The sequence below is a fragment of the Lagopus leucura genome, unplaced genomic scaffold (assembly GCF_019238085.1).
Source record: "Lagopus leucura isolate 7727_CA_CO unplaced genomic scaffold, USGS_WTPT01 Super-Scaffold_100157, whole genome shotgun sequence".
Classification (NCBI taxonomy): Eukaryota; Metazoa; Chordata; class Aves; order Galliformes; family Phasianidae; genus Lagopus; species Lagopus leucura.
The window spans coordinates 47,897,999-47,919,703 of record NW_024962334.1 but is presented as its reverse complement, the minus strand read 5'-3'; the positions used below and the strand labels follow the sequence as shown (position 1 = coordinate 47,919,703).

General features: G+C 40.6%; 1 long non-coding RNA gene across 1 annotated transcript; it reads right to left on the bottom strand.

Moving 5' to 3' along the window:
* Nucleotides 1–647: 647 nt before the first annotated feature.
* Nucleotides 648–21,218, bottom strand: LOC122189791. Its single transcript, XR_006181971.1, has 3 exons — nucleotides 21,080–21,218; nucleotides 1,821–1,886; nucleotides 648–960 (listed from the first exon to the last, which is right to left on the bottom strand). It is a non-coding gene; the product is annotated as an uncharacterized LOC122189791 (long non-coding RNA).
* Nucleotides 21,219–21,705: the final 487 nt, after the last annotated feature.

The following is a 21,705-nucleotide window of genomic DNA, read 5'->3' as shown; positions in this document are numbered from 1 at the left end:
CCCAGACATAAGATTTTAGAGACGCTGTGTAGATCATCAAGGAACAAACTCAGATCTGAACCTTCTTACTTCCTGCTGAGCAAGTGTAATGAGTCTGTAACAGTACCCTCTCCCACTTCCCACCTCCTTTCCATGCAGAACTATTAGTGATTATGTGAGTAAACTCACATTTTTCTCTTATGATGATCCCTGATAACGTATGTGGGGAGCTTCTACAGTAGGTTAAGATGAGATATAAGAAGCATCAGACAAAAGGGAATCTTTCCCTCCTGGACACATAATAATATGGTTCTCCATCATTTACCAAAACTTAGAACTGGCTGAACGCCTTGTTTTTCATCTGTTCTTCCCATTTTTTCCTTAACAGCTGTTTTGTGTTCCATGTATTTTGCAGGCTATTGCAAATACATTTCTTTTTTTCTTTTTATTTTTTTCCCTCCTTCTTTTCTTTCACTGATTGCTTCACGGTTTTTCTCACCTCTTCTCTCCCCCACTTCTTCCATTCACATTTGTATTACTGTGCCCTAACAGAAAATCAGTCGCTCCGTGCCAAAGACAACATACATCACCCAGTGACGGCTCCTTCTGCTTCTACCCGTGACCTTTAGAAACAAAATAGCCAAACACAAACAAGAAGAGATAAGGGCTCATTCTGGACGTGGCATTTTTATTTGCTTCAGGTGCGATTTATAAAGCTGTCACCGAGTTCTGCTGGCAGCTGCGGATGCAGTAGGAAAAGTTGTTTCTGTATCCCATACAAACGGTGATGGGAAGTGATTTAACTCTTTGGCTGCTCCAGGTGCTGTGTGTGTGGCATTTCTTTGGGTCTCTGTCTTGAAGAGAAGGCTTCAAAAAGATGGCAGTTGAGGAGGTCGCACAGCAGATGTGGTCATAGGATGTGGTCATGTCAGGTCTTCAGAGCTCTGCCCCTCTTCTTGTACATTACAGCTGCATTTGAAACTGGGTGATAATGCAGACCTTAAGCCTTCATTTCTATCTTACTGGGATACAGGAGAAAACAGACTTCTTTTCTGATTTTGCTAAATTAGCTTAGGCATCTCAGATAATCTCTTTGTGCCTCAGTTTCCCCATTGCTGTCACAAAGATACACAAAGATCATCCCATGCTTTTGAGATCCCAGTAAGTTTGTTTTTTTGTACAGGGCAGAACCTGCTGCAGTGTGACCTGCCTTGCAGGGACAGGGATGAGAGGTGAAGAGGACAACAGAGAGGCTGAACTGGGCATGGAAGGATCTGTAACACAACTCACTTAGTGCATTATTTGTGCTGTGACCAGGGGCACCTTTCCAAGTATCGCAGCATGGGTGATTCTAAAAAATATCATAGTCCAAATCACCTGATTTTGCACCTAAATGCACACTTTCACTTTGGTCCAGTGCTCTCCACTCTCTCAACTTCAACCTCCTTTTCTTGCTGCAAGTTTCCTTACTAGAGCAGTTGCTCACACATGAAGGCATATGAGTTAAAATTGCAGCTCTGTCATGAATGTCTACAAACACTTTGTGTTTGTATCCTTCACTATGCTATCTGCCAGTATAATCACTTTCCTCCTATATTAATTCTCTCTGTACGTGAAGACTTTAATCCTTTCTCTCCTTTTATATAGAACTTAATGCCATGAATATTGCATTTAGTGCCATGATCATAGAATCCTAGAATCACAGAATCATTATGGTTGGAAAGGACCACTGAGACCCCCAAGTCCAACCCCAGCCCATCCCCACCATGCCCACTGACCATGACCCTCAATGCTACATCTCCATGGTTCTGGAACACCTCCAAGGATGATGACTCCCCTACCTCCACCTTCTCTGTGCTGAGAAACCTTGGACCACATCTTCCGGGCCAGACAGACACATTCAGATCCTAGACAGGGTAAAGCAGAAGATTTATCAGGCGCCAAGCAGCCTAACTATCCCAGAGCCCCAAACTTCACACTGACAACAGAATCATAGAATCATAGAATTGCTCAGGTTGGAAAAGACCTTCAAGATCAGAGAACACAGCTTGTCTCCTCCCATTAATAATATGCATGGACTATTTCCATCAGTTCCCCTTGATTTCTTTTTCTCCAGTATTTTCTCAAGTGCATGAAGCTCACTTACTCTCCCCAGTCTTTGCAAGTGATACAAATGGTCCTGAGCACTGCTATACTATCCCAGAGTGCAGGTTGGTATTTCAGACTTCCCTGCCTCCTTACTGCTGTTCATTTGAGGGGTGACTGTAGCTAGAAAGTGGCCTTTAGGTTGCTTTTTTCAGACATTATTACACTGTCAAGGCGAGGTGTAAGGCAAGGCTGTTGAAGAAAGAGATTTGACAAGTGAATTTGTTTTAACAGGCAACACAATTTAGTCCATTTAAAAACAAGGCGGAATTGTAAATGCTTTAGGGACTCAGCCCTGCAAACACTGGTGTCCATAGGCCCCCAAAAGTATAATTAAATCAGGAGTTGATTGACTGAAGAAAAATAGAACGTCAGCAATGAAGGCAATTATAGAAAACAGCAATTCCTTTGCATTACTGCTCTGTTTCATTTTCAGGCTTGGAAACTTCACTGAGGTATGATCTTTGGCCTAACCTCTCTGGAGCCAAGAGTGAAACCTCTCTTTGGCTTCAACACAACCAAGATCTAGGCCCAAAATAAGGTCAATGTCAAGGAAGGCACTGATGGTGTAGATTTGCAAAGGAAAATCTTGCATGGAAAATCTTCCTCTAGATCATGGTGCAAATCCGTAAATTTTCAGCCCTGAGCTGGGCTTAGCTGTGATAATCCAACCTGACTGCTGCACGAGAGTCATCCTGGGAAAATGTCACCTAAATCAGGTTACAGGTTCATGCTTCTCCAGTCAAACTCTCATTGCACGTCCTGGAACTTTGCTTGTTCTTTCTTTCTTCACAGTACAGTCCACAGAACTTGGATGAGAGAGAGAAGAGGTGGCCTTCTTCATATGGATGGCACATCTCATCTCTACATCCTCAGGGCATGCCCTCTCATGCCAGCCTCTTGCTTATAACTTGAACCATAGAGAGTTCTCCTAACTCAGATAAGGTAGCAGCTGGGTCTGGACACCATGTTCAGAATGGGCTTTGTAGCTTAGATAAAACTCCCAGAGAAAACTTTTTCTTCAGGGAGCTGGCAAACACAGTCCTGACCCCAGCTGCAGCCTGTAGCTGGCTTGCTTCAGAACTTCCCTGAAAAAATAAATAAGAGGTTCTCTCCAAATTCATTGAGAGAAAGTACCCCAAACGTATTTATTGACAGTGGCTCTTTTCCCTTCCAGATAGGGTTGGATGGAACTTCTACCTTTGGAATCTGACCAGCATCTGAGACACAACATTAGAAACACAGCTGGGCAACTCCCAAACATCGTCTCTTGGGTCTCTCTTTTATTCTTTTTACTCCCCCTTTCCCCTTAGAAAAGCACTACGCAGGCCCTATCATTCTCAGCATTTTGGTGCAGAGGCAATGTTAAGCCAATAGCATGCAGTTGAGCATTTGGAGAGCAGAAAGAATCAGAAAACTTGCCAACAGTCTTGTGTGTTGAACTGTATTGTAAATACTCCTCAAAACACTGGAAAGTTGTTACCATTCTGCTTAATTTATAAATGCTGAAACTGGGGCTTGGAGATGCAAAATGAATCACTGAGGGACATTTAGCAGGTTCATAGCAGACAGACATCTCTTGGGAGACATTCCGCAGTCACAAGACCTCACATTATTTGTTGCATGGAGTTTATGGAAATTATCTATTTCGAGCTTGGGAAAAATACCCTTGTAAATCTTGCTGTGATCTCAGAAGATCTTTCTTCCCACCCATTCCTTTCTAACTCCAACCAGTGTCTTACAGCTCTCAGTAAGGAGAGGATTTAGCAGAGGGTTGTTGGAGTTCGGGTAGTATGGTTCGGTTGTGGTTGGGCTTAATGATGTTTAAGGTTTTTTCCAACCTGAGCAATTCAATGATTCTATGATTCTATGACATGTAGAAGTGCCTGTACCATCTTCTCCTCTTAACAACCCCAGGAAGGCTGTCAGAGAACCTCCACTTTGTGAGATGTGATGAATGCCATGTGGTGCTGTTGGCAGATCTTAGAAGATGCACGCATGCTGACAGGAATTTTTGCTTTCCATTTCAATTAAGAAACAGAGGTTAAAAAAAGAAACAAAACAAAACAAAACAAAACAAAACAAAAACAACAACAACAACAAAAAAAAACAGCCACAAGGAGCTATTAAACCAAATTGCTATCAACCTTCAGCCCATCTGGGTTACTGACAGCTTCTATTTCCAAAAAGTGTTTCTGGTAGAAAAATAAAGCTCTAGGGCCAGGCCTGGCAAAATCTCAGTCCCCTCTGAGAGTTGCTAAATGCCCTCAGATCCCCACGGAGGCACTTGCTGATGTTGTAAGGTTATTACAGGATAAATGAGGGCACAGTTTGGGCAACTTGCCCAACTGAGGAAAAAAGAATAATACTTTTGACAGTGTGTGGCTTTGATCAAAAGAGCTGACCCTCCAGACCCAGATCCAAAGACAGGATGGTCGGTTACAGAGTCTATGAATGCAGCCCTAAGGAGTTCTTGTGTTTTAGCTCTCACAGCTGATGGTCCTGCTGGTTTTAGGTGCCTAAATCCAACACTGAGATACCACTAATGTTCACAGGACTCCTTCTCAGCCTCACACATGGTGGGCAGTTGCATTTCATCCAACTGCTTAAACCTAACAATCTGATAGCATTTCTTTTGACACAGAACAGTGTTCATGAAGCAAAACCTTCCCAGCTGCTGGTTGATATGGTTGGTATAAGCACCAAGTCCCAAGAGAGAAACAGCAATAGGGTCATGAATTAACCTCTACACGGAGGATGCCAGCCTCTGGACAGTAGCTAGCTGCTATGTGTTGGAACTGCAATTAAGATCTTATCGTAGGGATCAAGGACTAGGGATCATAACTGAGGGATCAAGGACTGGAATAAGAAGTGCTAGAAAAAATGTAGGATATATATATAAACTCTTTTTCTAGGGCAGCAAGTCTGCTACTTGAAACAGAGTAATTTGGTAAGCGATGTATATGCTGTGTGGTGAGCCCTTCACTGTAATGCTAGAGAAAATCTGAATGTGCACAGGACAGCCATCATGTTAACATTAGAATATCTGAGGTCTCTCGGGAGACAATTTTTGTGCTTTGGAGCCCCATTTTTTAAGATGTCTTCCACATCTAAAAGATGTATGAAAAGCGTGAAGACCTATTCACTTGTCAGTGTAGATTGAAATTTGGGCAGCACCAAGCAACTGTCTGCAATGTAGGTGTACATGTACACCATGAAACTCCAGTGAAGCTCCCAGTTAAGAGATAAACCACCTTTTTCTCTTTGAGGATTCAGGACTTGAGAAAACATTACCAGCCATCCTACACGTCAATGGTGGTGACAAACACAGATGTCTCCTCCAGCCACTCAGCACAGCACTGCTGGCACAAGTAAGGCACCTGGCTTTGCTTTTTAAAGTTTTGGGGTGTTCCTGTGCGTTTTGCTGAAAAAGGTATCCTCAGTCTCCTCCAAAGAAACAATTAGATAACAACTCTACCAAACAAGACAGACATTTCACTAAGCATCACTATTGTGCCAATATGACTTCATCAGAAGGACTGTAATATACAAGACAGGAATGAGTCTTGGTCCATATTTTTTAAGGCCAGATCTAAAAACTGTTCCATTGCCTTCAGAAGTGGCCACCACCACTGCCACCTATGGACTTTTCAGAGCCATTGACATTTCAGAGCCAAAGGAACATTTAAACTGAATGTCTTAGAAATTGCTAGTTTTTTTCAACATGGTAAGCAGAAATGAACTGATGCCTAGCTCTAGATTTACATGATTGCCCTCTTCTGGGGCATCTCAGAACAGCTCACCCATCCTCAATGCCTGACAGCATCCCATTCAGTAGCAAAGGTTATTCAGGGGGCAAAGGAAAAGCCAAGAGGACCAGCAGAACACTCCAAAAAATGAAAACTTAAACTGCAGTTTTGAGCATTTCTATATTCCTTGCTAAGAACACACATGGAGCCTATCTCTGAGTATAAACCAATATCCCTCATTCTTGAGCAGTAGGAGACATTTCATAAGCTGGCCATGATTTGGTATAACTCCAGTGAAGTTATTTTACACTAACATACAGGAAAAAATCAAAAACACTGAATTTGAAGCAACAAAAAATTGAAAGAAGTTGATATCTATCCAAGCTTTAAGATTGGTGCATGTAGTAAAGGAGAGCGTGCAGTCTTGTAATGCTGAACTAACTGCAGAAGCAGCAGAAAAGGGTGTGAAGGGCATGAAGGTTGTGCATTATCTTATGAAGCTGTAATCATTACCCACTGTGAATAGGGATTTCACAGCACAAGACAGCTGCTAGGTTAAAGAAACAAATACTGACCACAGTTTCTACAGTTTACTACTCAAATTTGCCCAGGACAAAGCAGATAGTATCTTATCTGAAGTTCTATCTCCTTCAATTGAAGCTGAAAGTACTGGGAGGGCTTTTTAGTGCAAAAATGAACTAGGCATTCACTGACACAACTTTGTGGGTGTGCATACATTTCACTGCAAAAATACATATGTATATAGTGAAGATGAAGTGAGCATTACAAGAATAGTCCCTCATTTGCAAAAATTGTAAGTAAATATAACTATATTCTACTAAACTATGTGTATGCATCCAGATATCTTCAGCACTGAAAATTTTATCAAAACCAAAGAATATGAAATTGAAAGAAGTGAGCTTATCTTAGCTTGTAACCTGTTACATAGGGCCTGTTGAGTGACTTCCTCCTTTAAATTGACAATTAAATTGAAGTTGTAAGGAGTAGAGTTTGCTGATTTTCTTCAGGTACTGCAGAACAGAGGGTTTTCATTAGAGCAAAACACGATTCCACCAAAATTTTTTTCTTCAAACACTTTCATCACAGTCTGAACGGATCTTTTAAACTGTTTGTTCCTGTTGCCAGTGCAACAGTATTTGTAGCCTCTTTTATCCAAGAGCAAATCTGGTGAGCAAACTGCAAAACCAATATTTATTTAGCCTTTAATCAAGCTCGTTAAATTATCCAGAACCTGAACAAATTGTTCAGAGCACAATTTGAGCTCTGCACTCATCCACCACCACCATCCACCTGATGCTGGATAGGAGCTGAACATGTTGATAGAACACCACAGCCATTAGGGTTTTGAGGTGATCATTTATCATAGTAAATGAGTAGGAATTGCTTTTTCTATTTTCCATGCACTATTAGGCCTGGGGTGTTTGTGTTCCATGGATCTCAGTCTGAGTAAATACATTTGCAAACTTGATTTCAATTGAGCTGTAATGGTTTCAGCCCAGATTTCAAGCTAGACATGACCAGCCTGTGTAATCCCAATGGGGACATCACAGATTGATTTAGAACTATTACGACTTATTTTCTGAAAATCACATTCTAACACCTTTGTTCATGTTGCATAAAAGCTAAGTGGGAGAATAATTTTCCCTTGATGTTCAATCCATGTTGAGATGAAACCAAAACTAAGAAAAATCAAACAGAAGGAGAAATAAAACAAAACAACAGAGGTTAATTGTCTGAAAGGTTAGAAGACAAAGCTGATAAATAAGTCAAAACATTCTTAAATATCATTACTATACTTCTCAAACAGTCATGAACTGAATTCTTTGTCCAACCTACACATGTCAAAGTTTGTAGGGAGCTTCTAAAAACAGGTTTTAACAGGTTAGAAAGCAGGTGTCCAGCTTACTCTGAAAGGAGAACAAAAGAATGAGGTTTGTTTTTTCTTGAAATCTCTTCCTGACATGTTTTATCATGATTCTATTCAGATGTTATAAATTTATCTGTGCTTTAAAGTGTAAGAGCACCCCGACATGGTACCAGTTACCTAGGGAAATATACCAGTTCAGAAGAGATCCACAATCAAACCAGCACATCTAGAAGGGTTGAATCTTTTTGTTATAAAGAACTGGAGTTCCACTTGAAGCCTCAGCCCTTAGTTTTGTGTTGGGAAGGGTAAAGATGCTTAGAAGAAAATCCTTTAAATCCAGTGGAATGAACTTATTTTCTCTTAGTGGAATGAGATTATAGGTTTGATCTAACAGTTGTCTGGGAAAATTCAAAGAAAATTCAACTAAAATAGACATTACACAGACATAGATGGAGTCAATTCACACCCACAAGATTTTTCTCTCTTTGGAGACCAAGATGTGGAAGAAAGTCAAAGTGCCTTACCTTAACATGACACAGCAATGCTGGATCAGAGCTCACATCTCTGCTTGCTGCAGGTGTCGTCATGCCTAGCAGGGAACTAATAAGCATGGTCTATAGAACATTGAATTCCCACATTCCTCAACCTCACATCTCATTATTTTCCCTGCAGAGTTCCCATGGTCTGAAAAGAAGCAGACAGTGCAGGCATCTCCCAAACTCTGACTTGGGCTGCTCCCTCCCTGCTGACTCATAAACAGGAATTGCAGTCATTCCTAGGTGACTCCTCAACAGCCCTCTCACATAGGCTTACGATCAGCTGCAGGAGCTTTTGTTTTCTTGTGGTCAGCCACTCTCCTCTGAAAAGTCCCTGGAGGAAGCATTATATTTCCTCATACAGGCTTTGAACCTCTGGATTAGCACGAGCACTTCCTGCACAGAAGGAATTTGTTCTGCAGCCTTGGGGAAACATTGGGTTAAAACGAATGAGTGAAATCTGACAACAAGAGGTCGTTTCCAGTTTCCCTCACTGTAGCAGCCTTCAGGATTTGCTTCCTTCCAGGCTTAGGTCGTGATTCAGGATGAGCTAAGTTCTTCGCAAGGTTCCTGCCCTACAGAAGATACAAGTCTGCTTGAATTTCTTCACTGAAGTCTTTGTTGTCCTAAAGGACCTTGTAATTATCTGACAGAAAAGATCAGCTTTTACAAAGGAGTTTCTTTGAGGTGAATTACTGCCTTAAAATGTTCAATTTCCGTGTTCCTATTTTTCAGTGTGTCATTATGCATCAAGCATACTTACATCTGAATGGGAAATATCTGTCCACAACCAAGCAGAGTCTGAAAAATACTGTGTTTGCATTTAAGCATTGTACTTAAGTATTCTTCAGAATATATGATTTTTGAAAAGTAAGGTGAAATGAAGTCTTTCCAACCTATGCATTATCCCTTGATTAGTTCAGAATTTAGGAGAGTAGATCTGATCATATGTCTTCAGGACAGGTTCTCTGTGGTCTGAATTGGAGAGTCAAGATAAAGAGCATGACTGTGGCAGTGCAACTGAGATCCCACTGGTTGCTCCTTTCTTTATAATTACTTTATCCAGAAGGATTTGATTCACTCTCCAGAGATGCAGTTTTCCCCTTTTTGCCATTAATGTGCATTCCTTCAGGTCAGCAAAATGCAGTTCCACGGGTTTCACTGCCTATTATTATCATGTGGAAATATTCAGTCACTGTCTTGTACATAAAGACATTCTTAGTATTAGATCTGAACTTTTAAGCCAAACAGAATGTAATGGACAGGCATCTTCCTTCAAATGCCATAGAGCAATCCCATGATGAAGTCCATAATTAGTTAACTAATTATTAGGCTCCGTGTTTTCATTTTTTGATTATGTCATTTCTGTCTTATGCCTGGAGGCATACAAGGGCAGGCTGGATGTGGCTCTGCTCAGCCTAGTCTGGTGGTTTGCAACCCTGCCCACAGCAACGGGATTGAAACTAGATGATCGTTACGGTCCTTTTCAAACCAGACCATTCTGTGATTCTATGATTTCTGCCATCTTCTGAATTAAAGAAAATATTTGAGCAAAAAGAGCATCTTAATGTTCTCTATAATGAAATTAGTCCGATGCAGAAAATGCCCAGCATTTGGTAGAAAGCCAATTCAAACCGAACAGACTATTTAAATTCGAATGGCCTCTGAACTGAGCTTTCCAGGAAAATAAACCTGCAAAATGTGATTTTTTTTTCTGCTGGAGGATGTGTGGGTTGGGTTCCCTCTCAAAACTCATGGAGTCATTTCCTTCCTGATTCATCATGCTGCACCTTTGGGCTACCTCTGTATGGATGGACGTCCTGCTCCAGGATTAAGCATGCAGTTTGGATATCTAAAGATCCTTTGATCACATGGGGAAAATTCTGTCTATTTTGTGAAGAGGTAAAGAAATACTGACAGCAAGGGCAACTAAGCTCTCATTCTGTTTGAGTTCCGAGTTACAGACAACCATTTCAATCACAGAGTGTCTAAATGGTCTGGAAATCCTGGACTCTCTGTTCAGAGACAAAGCAAATGACTGATTTTGTGATGAATGTAAACCTAGATTTAGAAAAGAATCCAGCCTGATTTATAGTTGGGGTTCTAACTTCATTTCAGAGAAAATTCACTGCAGCGGAATTTTTGAGCACTTCTCTCAAATGTTCCCAAAAACTACTTAATAAGAAAGTTTCCATTCCATTTTCCTTCTGCATTTTGAATCAATCAGGTTAGGAATAGGTTGAAAGTGTAGAAAAAAAGGGGGGGAAAGCAGAAGCAACTACTTTGTAGTGTATACAGTGCTATCCCACAAGCACAAACAGTGAACAAGAATTGAAAGGATGACTACTCTTCTGCTCAGGCCATTGATCTGGATGCCAGGTGAGGTTCAGGTTCATGCTGAATTCTTGTAGATCACATCAAGTCATTAATTCCTTCCACTACCACTCCTTCTCCACAAGACATCCAAGCAGACCTGCTTGTGCCCTTGCATGCGGAGAACATCCCTTGCAGAGCAACTGAGAGTGGGGCTGAGGGTTTTCAGGAGCAAATTAGGTCACTGGAGAAAGAAAAAGAGCCTGAAACTGGGATTTTACATTCCATTGGCAACACTTCACAAATTTCTCTCTTTTCTCTCTTCCTCTCAGTTGCATGTTCGGGAAATGAGGAACGATGGAATTTGTGTATTAGAATTCATTGAGAATTTTTGGCTAACATGTTTTCCTAGAAAGAGGCCTGATTCACCAAGCTGCAGTTGTTTCCTTCAGGTTCTTAATAAGTAAATACCTACGTGCATAAACACATGCATAAATAAATGTGTTTTGAAATTGTTGTATACAGCTTTGAGTTTCTTTGAAGGAAATGTTTAATTTTTGCTTTGTAATTGCTCTTGCTTTTGCATTGCTTATTACTCTATTTTTACATTATTTCCATTATTAAAAGGACCTAAAGCATGAAAAATATCTTGAAACACCAATGGTGAATTCTTCACGGATTACTGATCTGCAAGAATTACCAAGTTTTGATGGTAAAACTTCTGAAATCTGAAATTCTCACAGGACAAAAGGAGGTTTCACAATCAGTTCTGTTTCGATATGATTATTATTTTGTTTTTTTGTGTGTGTCTGGCGGGTGAAGGAGTGGATTTTATGTAAATCTGATTGAAAAGTATGTTTGCTGGATCTGGCCACATCCTGTGTTTTTTGTCCCACAGCAAATCCAGAGTGACTCAAATAATCTTTATGGCTTTGCAGAGTCTGCTGAGATAAACAAGAGGAGAATAATTTGTCATGATATCCCTAGAAGAAAAACAAGTTTAGATGTCACATCATATCCAGTTCTGAACACATAAGTGTATTGCTCTTGTTCATTTGTTAACCGGTGTTGGGAAGCTCACCAAATCTTGCCTGCAAAGTCTATGAAAAGAAGTGGTTACTATATAAGTTTTGAAATGACTGTCTCCATATTGGGAAGAACCAAGTCTTCTGAGCTGCAGAAGAACAAACAGGAACATTAAGTGCAGTGTGGGTAAGGATTAAACAGAAAGACAGTGCAGGAAGAATTTTCTTTGAGGGCTTTGAGCATTCATCCCCTAATGCTACGGCTGCTGCCCGACTTGTCTGCCATAATTCAGCAACAATTTCTATTGCATATGATCCTCAAGGTGACAGGGACTTCTGAAGTGGAAGGTCTACAAGGATGGTCCTCACTTCTTCCTGTCTTCTACTCCAAGGTCCAAGTACTAAGCTCAAATTGCGCTCGCCTTGTTGGTATCAGAAAAGCACATTAAGAATGGACACTCTGTCATGCATGAGCATTTGTGGGACAAAACTTCTTTGACAAAAGGCATCATACAAAGAGATATAGCAGAGTAAGGAAGAAGTCTTTAAATGTTGATTTTGCTTCTGCGATTTTCCAACAAGCTCATTGTTGAAGGTGGTGGGATTTGCAAAGGAATACTTGATTTCACCTCTCTATGAATAACTATCTGTTTTCATACAGCATTCATTAGAAGTCATCAAGACCCAAATCTGTGAGATACTATGATGGATTAAGGAGAAATATGATGACCTTTCTTTCCCAAGGCTGACTTAGAATAGGGCATCAGCAATTTTTATATGTCATAAATCTACCAGTAGTGAGTTTAGGCTGACTGGCAGGAAAGGAACTGCTCACGTGACAAGAAGGTGTTCTCTCTTATATTATACAAAATTAAAAACAAAAGACACAGGGAACATTAGCTCTTGTGAGGCCCCATCTGGAATACTGCATCCAAGTGTGGAGCCCGCAGTACAAAAAAGACAGGGAGCTGTTGGAGAGGGTCCAGAGGAGGGCCACTAGGATGATCAGGGGACTGGAGCATCTGCCCTGTGAGGACAGGCTGAGGGAGCTGGGCTTGTTCAGCCTGGAGAAGAGAAGGCTGCGGGGTGACCTCATTGCAGCCTTTCAATAGCTAAAGGGAGCCTACAGAGGGGAGGGGAATCAACTCTTTGAAATGGTTGATATGTGGAGGACGAGGGGAAATGGTTTTAAGTTGAGGGAGGGGAGATTTAGGTCGGACATCAGGGGGAAATTCTTTACCCAGAGAGTGGTGAGGTGCTGGAACAGGCTGCCCAGAGAGGTTGTGGATGCCCCATCCTTGGAGGTGTTCAAGGCCAGGTTGGATGGGGCCCTGGGCAGCCTGGTTTAGCATTAAACGTGGAGGTTGGTGGCCCTGCATGTGGCAGGGGGTTGGAGATTCATGATCCTTGAGGTCCCTTCCAACCCTGGCCATTCTGTGATTCTGTGATTCTGTAATTAGAAAAAGTTTGAGGCAAAGGGGATACACCAGCTGAAGTCTGGCCAACATATATAGTCCATGGTCAAATGAATACATATGGGATTTACAAGAAAAAGTTGAACATTCCCAAAGAAGCAATGACTACAGAAATTAATTTTTTAAAAAATGATTTTCCTTTTAACTTTTTTTTTTCCCCTTAAAAATAGTATGGGAATAGAACTAGTGCAGTATGAGAATGAGAACGAAGACTTTCCTATAGCTCAAGCTGAAACGAAATGAAATGGCAAACAACTATGGGGCATTTTGGAGATTGGAGACACTGCTGCTCACAATAGAAAAGAGGAAACTTGAGATCCTAGGAGGCACTCCAACAGTTAGGGAAGATACCAGGTTCCTGTTCATTTGATCTGAAACTCATCAGTGTTCTTAAGCCTAAATTTTAAGAAGTCCATTCTATTAATATTTGAGTCTTTGGATTTTTCCCTCATGTTTTGAAGGTCTGTAAGTAATAAATTATCCATATTTCCCATAGGATGAAAATTCAATTTCCAGTTTCAGAATGTTTACGTTAGCAGAAGAGCCACTTTCTGTTTCAATATTTGGATTAATAAATTTTGGAAAGGTAACTTCCCACCATTTAACATGATCCCAAACAGCTTTGTATGATTCTAATGCACCAGTTTCATCAGAGCCTTTCTTGGGAAAGGTCACACTACTCTGGGCAGGAATTAATAATTAAAAATAAAAAGGAACAGACACATTTTAAAACAGCTAAAAGTGTGATGGTTAAAGAACATATCTAAAATGACATTGTTTAAATTTTTAACTAGAAAAAAAAACAACAAAGGAAGATTTTAATGTTTCATAGTTCAACTGCATATACTCGGTCGTTGGTCTTCTGCCTTTTTTGAACTTTCTCTTCTTATCCTTTTTGAGACTTTCACTTCATTCACACTGGAGATATTTTGCAGCCTTATACAGTACAGGACAATTCAGCAGAGCACAGCTAAAACAACAGAAGAAACCCTTTCCAGCAAACTGAATGGTGCACAGGATGATGCTCTTTTCCTATTGAGTCTGTTGGGTAGCTGGCACTATAAAAACATAGAATACTGCTACTGGGTTGTTACTGCTTTCTCACTCCAGAAACAGCCATATTTTACTGGTAAAGTTTTGGTATGCTTAGAAAAGAATATGGAAAAGTATTCACTTGTTAGCACTTTTCACTGCCAGAAATATTTTAATTTTTTCAGGTCAATAACCAAGTTGGAGGATAGACTTCACAGAAGTTTATAATAAAACATTTCCCCTACAAAACTGAAGGGGCTTGAACTCAATCAGCAATTACTAATGGAGTTTATTCGTGTTATGGTATTTATTTAGGTGCATAAAATATGTTGGGGATTGGAATTTCTCCTGGCAAGTCCTGCAAGTGTGTCAAGGAAAAGTCTCTGCTCTGAATACTGCTAGCGAAAAGTCAAAATAGACTGCTCAAAATAGACTGCTTGCATTATTTGCCCTCGAGCAAATATCTCCAGTGAATTAGGATTGTTCTGCTGGCACATGATGGTAAAACTGAGCAGTAAAGGGGAATTCAAGTTGTGTCTGATCAAGATGTTCCCGTGACTCTCATCAGAACAGAGCCTCCTAAGTCTTAAATACTCTTGCTTACAAAATTCCCTTGTGTCCTAGGGAAAGGTCATTATCCATGCTTACCAGAAGAGAAAGTGAGGTGCAAGTGTTAGACCCACATATTTTTGTGAATGTTCACTCACTTTGATTTTACTGTAAATCAAGAATTTGTGGACCTTTACGAATCCATGAGCATCACAAAGCATGATGCATTGGAGCCAGGTACTGAGCCACCAGTAGACCACTGCTGGTAGACTACGAAGAATGCATTAGACAGTGTCAGGAATGACACAGGTAAAACTGTCCCTGCATAAAGAAGATGAAGAGACTTGGTAGCAAGTATAGGTCTCTACCAGACCGATTTCTCAAAGACTTTGTATGATAAGGGCACAGCACAGGGAGACTAGAAGTCACCTCATCCTTCTCAATAAGAATGCATGGAGCAGCAAGGTAACATGCTCCCAGCCTACAAATAAGATACTTAAGTCTCTCCCACATCACAATTCCCCAACTTGGTTATCCAAGGCCATGGTATGGATCCACCAATTCATAAATCATGGCCTGTATTGTAGGGAAGAGTAAAGCCATGGGCAACAGCGTGAGTCTCAAGCTGTGAGACTTTTCTATTATTTAGCACTGATTCACGCTGGATCTCATCCCTTTGCTGCTATAAAGGCACATGGCTCTAAAGGAATTGTAAATACATCATTTTATGTGGCACGTGACTTGTACTCTGTCTTGGAAAAACAAAGGGAGAAAAATTCTATGGATTTGCAATCCATTTTCCTTCAGCTGTGTTTTAAAGCCTAATTTCTATACCTCCACTGAGTCTATCACCAAATCAAGCCCCCTGGATAATTCTAAACATATGCCATCTGACTGCCACAATGAAGATATTGATGTCCTCAGCTTAAGCTTCATAAACATATGGACAATGCAATGTATATGCGTAGGTATACAGCCCATAGGTGTATAGGCTGTTCAGTTACAGCACTAATCTGCTCAAATCCATGTCAGTTCATCTGTAAATTAGCACTGGTTCATCAAGCACAATGTAAGCTGAAAAAAACAAACTCCCCAAGATTCCAAAAAGATCATTTATGGAAAAATATGGGCATTTCACCTGAGAAATTTGCTATTCAAAGTAGAAATGTGCTTTCACGGCATGCCCTCTCCTCTACCACTTCAAGTCTGGACATATTTAAAGATAAAATAAAAAGTAAGTTGTAAATGAGTGTGGAGAAGACTAATGCACAATGTCGCCAAGAAAAACAGTGAATGTCTCTGTGGAAACCACATCCTTTGAAATATCTTCTGTGAAATCTTATGCCCTCAGATTTCATTATTCTATCTGTTCTGCGTGTGTCACTTCAGCTTATTTCTTCCCATTGAAGAATCCTCAAATGCACTGCCATCCTTTGGGGAGGGGATATTATCTGGAGATAATTAAAAGAGGGGGGAATATTCCTGTGCAGTGAAGGAATGATGAGAAAGGCATAAATTTGTGGTTTCACTTTTTCTGGAAAACTCTTTATTGATGTCAGCAACAAACCATTACTGAAAATAGCAATCAGGCATTAAAAGAAATGGTCTCTCATTCCTGCCACTACTTCCCTCTGCTTTCTGTTACTGGAATTTCCCTATCTTAACACTAATGTATGGGTCCCAGTTTATAAGGGAGATGTTCCCTTGGTTTATGACTAGAAGACTAACTGTTGTAATCTCCTAAATCTTCCTTGATTTTCACTGTGAATTTCTTTTGGCAGGGGTACTGGCTCCAAAGGAGGTAAGTGAAAGAAGGATTCAATGGAGTGCTGTTCGATAAGAGTTTAAGTCATGATTCATCCTCTTCTAAAATGGAAGTCTAAAACAGATCTGTGGAATCACATCTAAAAGTGGCTACTTCTCTATGCTGATAATGTGGGAGCCCAGAATACCTGTCTCATCAATAGATAATTATGTTGCATTCACCCAAAGCTAGGTTAGAGAAAGAAAAGTTTAGATCTTTTTAACTACTTGTACTGAACTACCCTTCTTCCTTCCAGGAAGCAAAATATACCCTCTGTGAAAACTACTCCTGACAAGGACTTTGAGTGCTGCACCTCATGTTCACAAGACAATGGCAGTGGTGAATGCTTCAAGATTTACTTTTTTATAAGTGGGAACATTTACACACCCACAAGTCAAGTCAGGAACATTTAATAAACACGGGCTCTGTCCAAAGCTGACACAGGCCTTGACAGCTGACTATAATATTTTGTGGATGTGGGTGATGCTTTTCTATGTACTCTGTTCTTTTCAGTGTACCCAATGCATTTAACATTCTTTGCAAACTAACATTCAATATAGGAGAGCATAATCCTGATTTTCCATGTTTCCAAGAGGCTAGAGATGTTAGCAAGAATTTATTTCACCTGCATAGGAGCAGCTCCACTAGTGTGGCACAGTAGGTGTGGGACTGATTTCATGGAGTAAGATAAACACTGTTTTTGTATGTGGATGTCTGCAAGAGAGCTGGTGTCTGGGCTGATATTATAGCCAGAGGAGGGCTAGTCAACACAGCACCAGAGTCTAGCAAGCATCCCTGCTAAATCCATGTAATTGCTTGATTCACCTGTCTAAATAAAATGAGCTGGGTCTGAAACATCCACACAAATGGAGGGCTGACAGAGAGCTTAAAGCTGTCTTCACCTTTGTGGTGATGAGAGTAGAAGGGATACCCTGTGACATTTACACAGGAGATCTCTAGGTTCAAGCAAAGAACATAGTAATACTGTGGACATGCAATTGTGGACATGCTGCATCCTACTCTGTCTCCTAAAAATGATTTAAGGTGGGGCCCATGTGGACATGCAATTGTGGACGCTGCATCCTACTCTGTCTCCTAAAAATGATTTAAGGTGAACCCCAGCACCTCAGTGCCTCTGTTAGCATTTCCCTGCCTTGCAAAGCAGTTGCATTAGACTACACTCTACAGTATGCCATGGTCTCTAGACATCCCACAGCAACAGTGATTACTGGCTGTTGAGACTCCATTGACTTCCATGAAAGTTTAGCTACTTTGTGCATGTACAGACAGCATTCTCTCACTGACTATAATGGGAGCTAGAGTAAATTAGCTCAGCTGAAGGCAACTGCATTATGGATTTGCACTTTCTCATGTGTAGGCATCTCAATTTAGGAGTCTTAAATCCCACTTTGGAATACTCCGTTAGGTTGAAAAACAAACTCCATCACACCACTTATAGTAGGGTCTAGTGCCAGTGTGGGCTGTAAAAGGTGGTAGGAATGTTATATTTTATATCTCCATCCTCACAGGAACATTTTCTTGGTTCACGTGAGAGATGGCTGACTGCAGGATGAGTAATAGTTGGTTTCAGCATTTTCTTTTTTTCTTTTTTCCCACAATTTTCAGCACAATCCACAGTGCTCTGGAAGATCTGCTGTGCTCAAAATATTGCTAAGTCATGCAAAATGCAAAGAATATTAATTTGTGGAGCAGCTCATGAGTAGACAGTCACAGCCACTGAAAACTGCCTGAAGGTCTGGGCAGACATCTACTGCTGTCCACCTCCCACTCCTTATGCTTAACCAACAATTAACCATGAAACCATAACCAAGAGAGCAGGAAGAAGGTGAAAGGAGAGGGATAAAGGCACAGACTTTGGCAGAAAAGCATTTCTGGGTGAGAAAATGATGTAGAGCACTGCAGACTACTACTACTGTTGATGGGTTCAGATATCATCTGCCTCTCTTCTGTTCAGACCCTATTCATTGTCTATTTGCTTATTCCAAGACTCTTTAGGTTTTGTGAGGAAGGGAAAACTCTTCAAACATCACTGCAAAACTTTTGCTTATGCACCATCTCTACAGTGGCTCTCCAGCAATTAAAGCAGAACTGAAGCAGCAGCAACAACAACAAAAAAGAGTGGTTTGTCTTTAAATTTATGTGGCACAAAGCACCAGCAGCTCAAGAAATGAGAGAGCGTTTAGCTCTGCCCTGGGACTTATGAAAACAAGTCTGAGACAAGTCAGTCACTGGGTTAATGCTGGGAAACAAAAAGGGACCTTTTCTATCTGTGCATTCAACAATTTCTGTTTGCACTGGGAACCTCCTGGCTTTCCCACTTCACCTAAAGCCTCCAGGTGTATTTTATAAGCCTCGTAATAGTTTTGGAGCCTCAGTTCAGGAGTTTAATTTTCACATACGATGCCATCTGCCGTCTGGACAGCCCTAAGGGGAATCCTTATTAAAATAACTCTGAGGCAGTAAAGCCATATGTGTAGCTTTACAGCTCATGGAAGGAATTATAGTCATTCAGCCAATAAGAAGAATTGCTCCGTGATGGCACGATAATTTTTCTGTGTATGTAGGGCCTTTAGTTCAATAAGAAGCTGCTCACCAAACTGTGCTGTGAAAAATTAAAGCCTTAGCAGGTGAAAGTTAGTGTAATGTGGACTATTTAGTTGCAGCTACAGTATTTTACACAGTTTACAAAACAGTTTATGTTTACTAATGGAGGAATACGATTTCCCCAGTGTCACTCTCTGCTCTGAAAAGGGAAATGTTCCAGATTCTTCCAGAAGACTTTAAAGGCTTTCACACCAAACTCTTCCTTTAACATGGAAGAGACTTAAGTCTCTGGAAGCCTCAACTGTAATGGTAAAGCAGTATTCAGAGTGGCATGAGTTTCAGTTAACTTTAGAGAGTCTACAGTGCAGACGAAGTTGTCTGAGCCAGTCATCTGAAGCTCCCTTTATAGCCCAGGGAGACATATTTAACTTAGCCAGTACAGTTAGGAGCACTGTTCATGAAGTTAATGTCTGAAGTCAAACTAATTTTAAGTGCCTACTTCTGTCTATATCCTACAAGGAGTTTTATATGGAAGATCATCTCAATCCTTGGTGATTACACTGCAGACGTCTGCATTTTTTAGAGGAGGATTGTTGTGGTTTTTTTCCCATAGCCACACATTTGAATCATTCCCATATGAATTCCAAATTATTTTGGCTTTGACCAATAGGGATGCCATTCAGGAAGTCATTAGGTCACTGGGATGAGAAAAGCTAATCAACTCAACCATGAAATATCAACACGGAGAAATAGTTGTAGCATACCTATAGCTGTGATAATATGGAACTATTTAAGAGTCAAGAGATACATGTAGAGACAATTTTTCTTACTGAGCCAATGACTGGGAGAAGTGATGAGTGCTTGTATACAAGCATTTCTTACAATGAAGGGTGAATCCTACATATTGTCTCCACTTCTAACTGAGGACTATGGCAGTGCATCTGGGACCCTGTTGTAGGCTACTTTGTAAGCCATGTTCCCATCTCCTTATCCAAAATAATGATAGAAATCATAGTGTTCTATCCTCATCGTGAAATTTACTTGATTCTGCTCTAGTGACATGAACAGATTGTTTTTCTACAGGATTGGCTGAATGGGTGTGTTTGGAGGAGGAAGGGGCTGTGCAGTATTGTGAACATCACCCAAGAATGGTAAGGTCTTCTGCCAATGTGAACTACTACAATAAATGTTCTCAGCTTCAGCCCACTTGCTGCTTATGTTTTGAAGGGGGAAAATACGATCATAGTATCATTAAGATTTCAGAATAACCTACTAAGATCATCTAGACCAGCATTCAATCCATCACCACCATGTCCACTAAAGAGCAAAATTAATAAGGGGTTGGCCACTTTGCAATAGAGGAAAGCGCAGCAAAGTTTCTGAACTTCTTTGAACCGTGTAACATGGGCTTCATAGACCCACTGGTCAGGTTCAACCACTTGATGAGATGCTTTTGGCTGCTCCATAGATGTTACAGGCAGGTTTAGCTGAAATGAGAAAGCAAAGGAGTTTGCAAGGCTTCTGAGCTGTGTGGAGCCCACTGCCAGGTATGTTCACTCCCCATAGTCAAAGTCTGTCGTCTGTCATATGACCTTGCACACACTTTCATAGGCCACGTGTGTGCAATACAACCAAGGCAGAACAAAATGTGAGAGAGATTATGGCCATAGAGGAAAAAAAACTCTACCAGTCCTCTTGACTTTAATTAGGCATCATGAGAGGAATTGTGGCTGCTGTTTGTTAAACCCAGAGAACTTTACAGGCTTAACTCCCACTAAAAGCCAGGAAAATTCAGGTGGTCATAAACATCAACAAGGGCACGCAAAAATAAATCCAGTTATGGCATGAATAGGTAAGGCAGCAAGCAGTTCCTTGCTTCTTTTCATGGATGTGCAACTCCGTTCTCAAAAGAAAAAAAAGAGAAAAAAAAAAGCCAAAAGCAACAGCTTGTCTGAGTATATGAAAACATAGACAAAAACTTAGCTACTACCAAAAAAGATCTTAGTCTGATAATTTTACCTTTGCATCAGGATTTGACTTAAATTCATCTTGATGTCCCATTCAGGACTGTGAAGGTATATCTTCATCTGTATCTGGCTTTCTCGTGCTCAGTATTCCATGCAGTTAGGTAGGAGCAAAATACCTAAAAAACCATGTTTACTGAGGCTAGGACCAAAGTACTGACTCAAAATTTTTAGATTGCAAATATTTATAATTTAGTCTTCTATAATTAGAAGTCATCAAGACCCAATCAGCACTAGCTATCTCACCTGCTATCAGTAAGCAAATGCTTCTTGGAACTGGCCTGGTTTGTTTCCTAACCAACTGGTATATTAATCCCAGAAATTCAATATTTGCTTAAGATAAAATGTCCTCCCAAGAGAAGTACTGCTGTACCAGGCAAGCGCCGGAAGAATAAGTGGGAAGTGTTCCCCTTTGCTAGAGCTCAGCTCTGACAAGGGAAAAATGAAGGAAATGGCAAACATTGAAAATGACAGGAAAAAAATGCAAGAAATTTAAATAAGGGGATAAACATGTGACTGAGGTGAATTACACATGGTGGAGTGTGACAACTTCTGAGCGCAAGAAGTTCTTCAGTGACTTTCACACTCCACTCTCCGTAAACAAGGTCTCATACATCCACG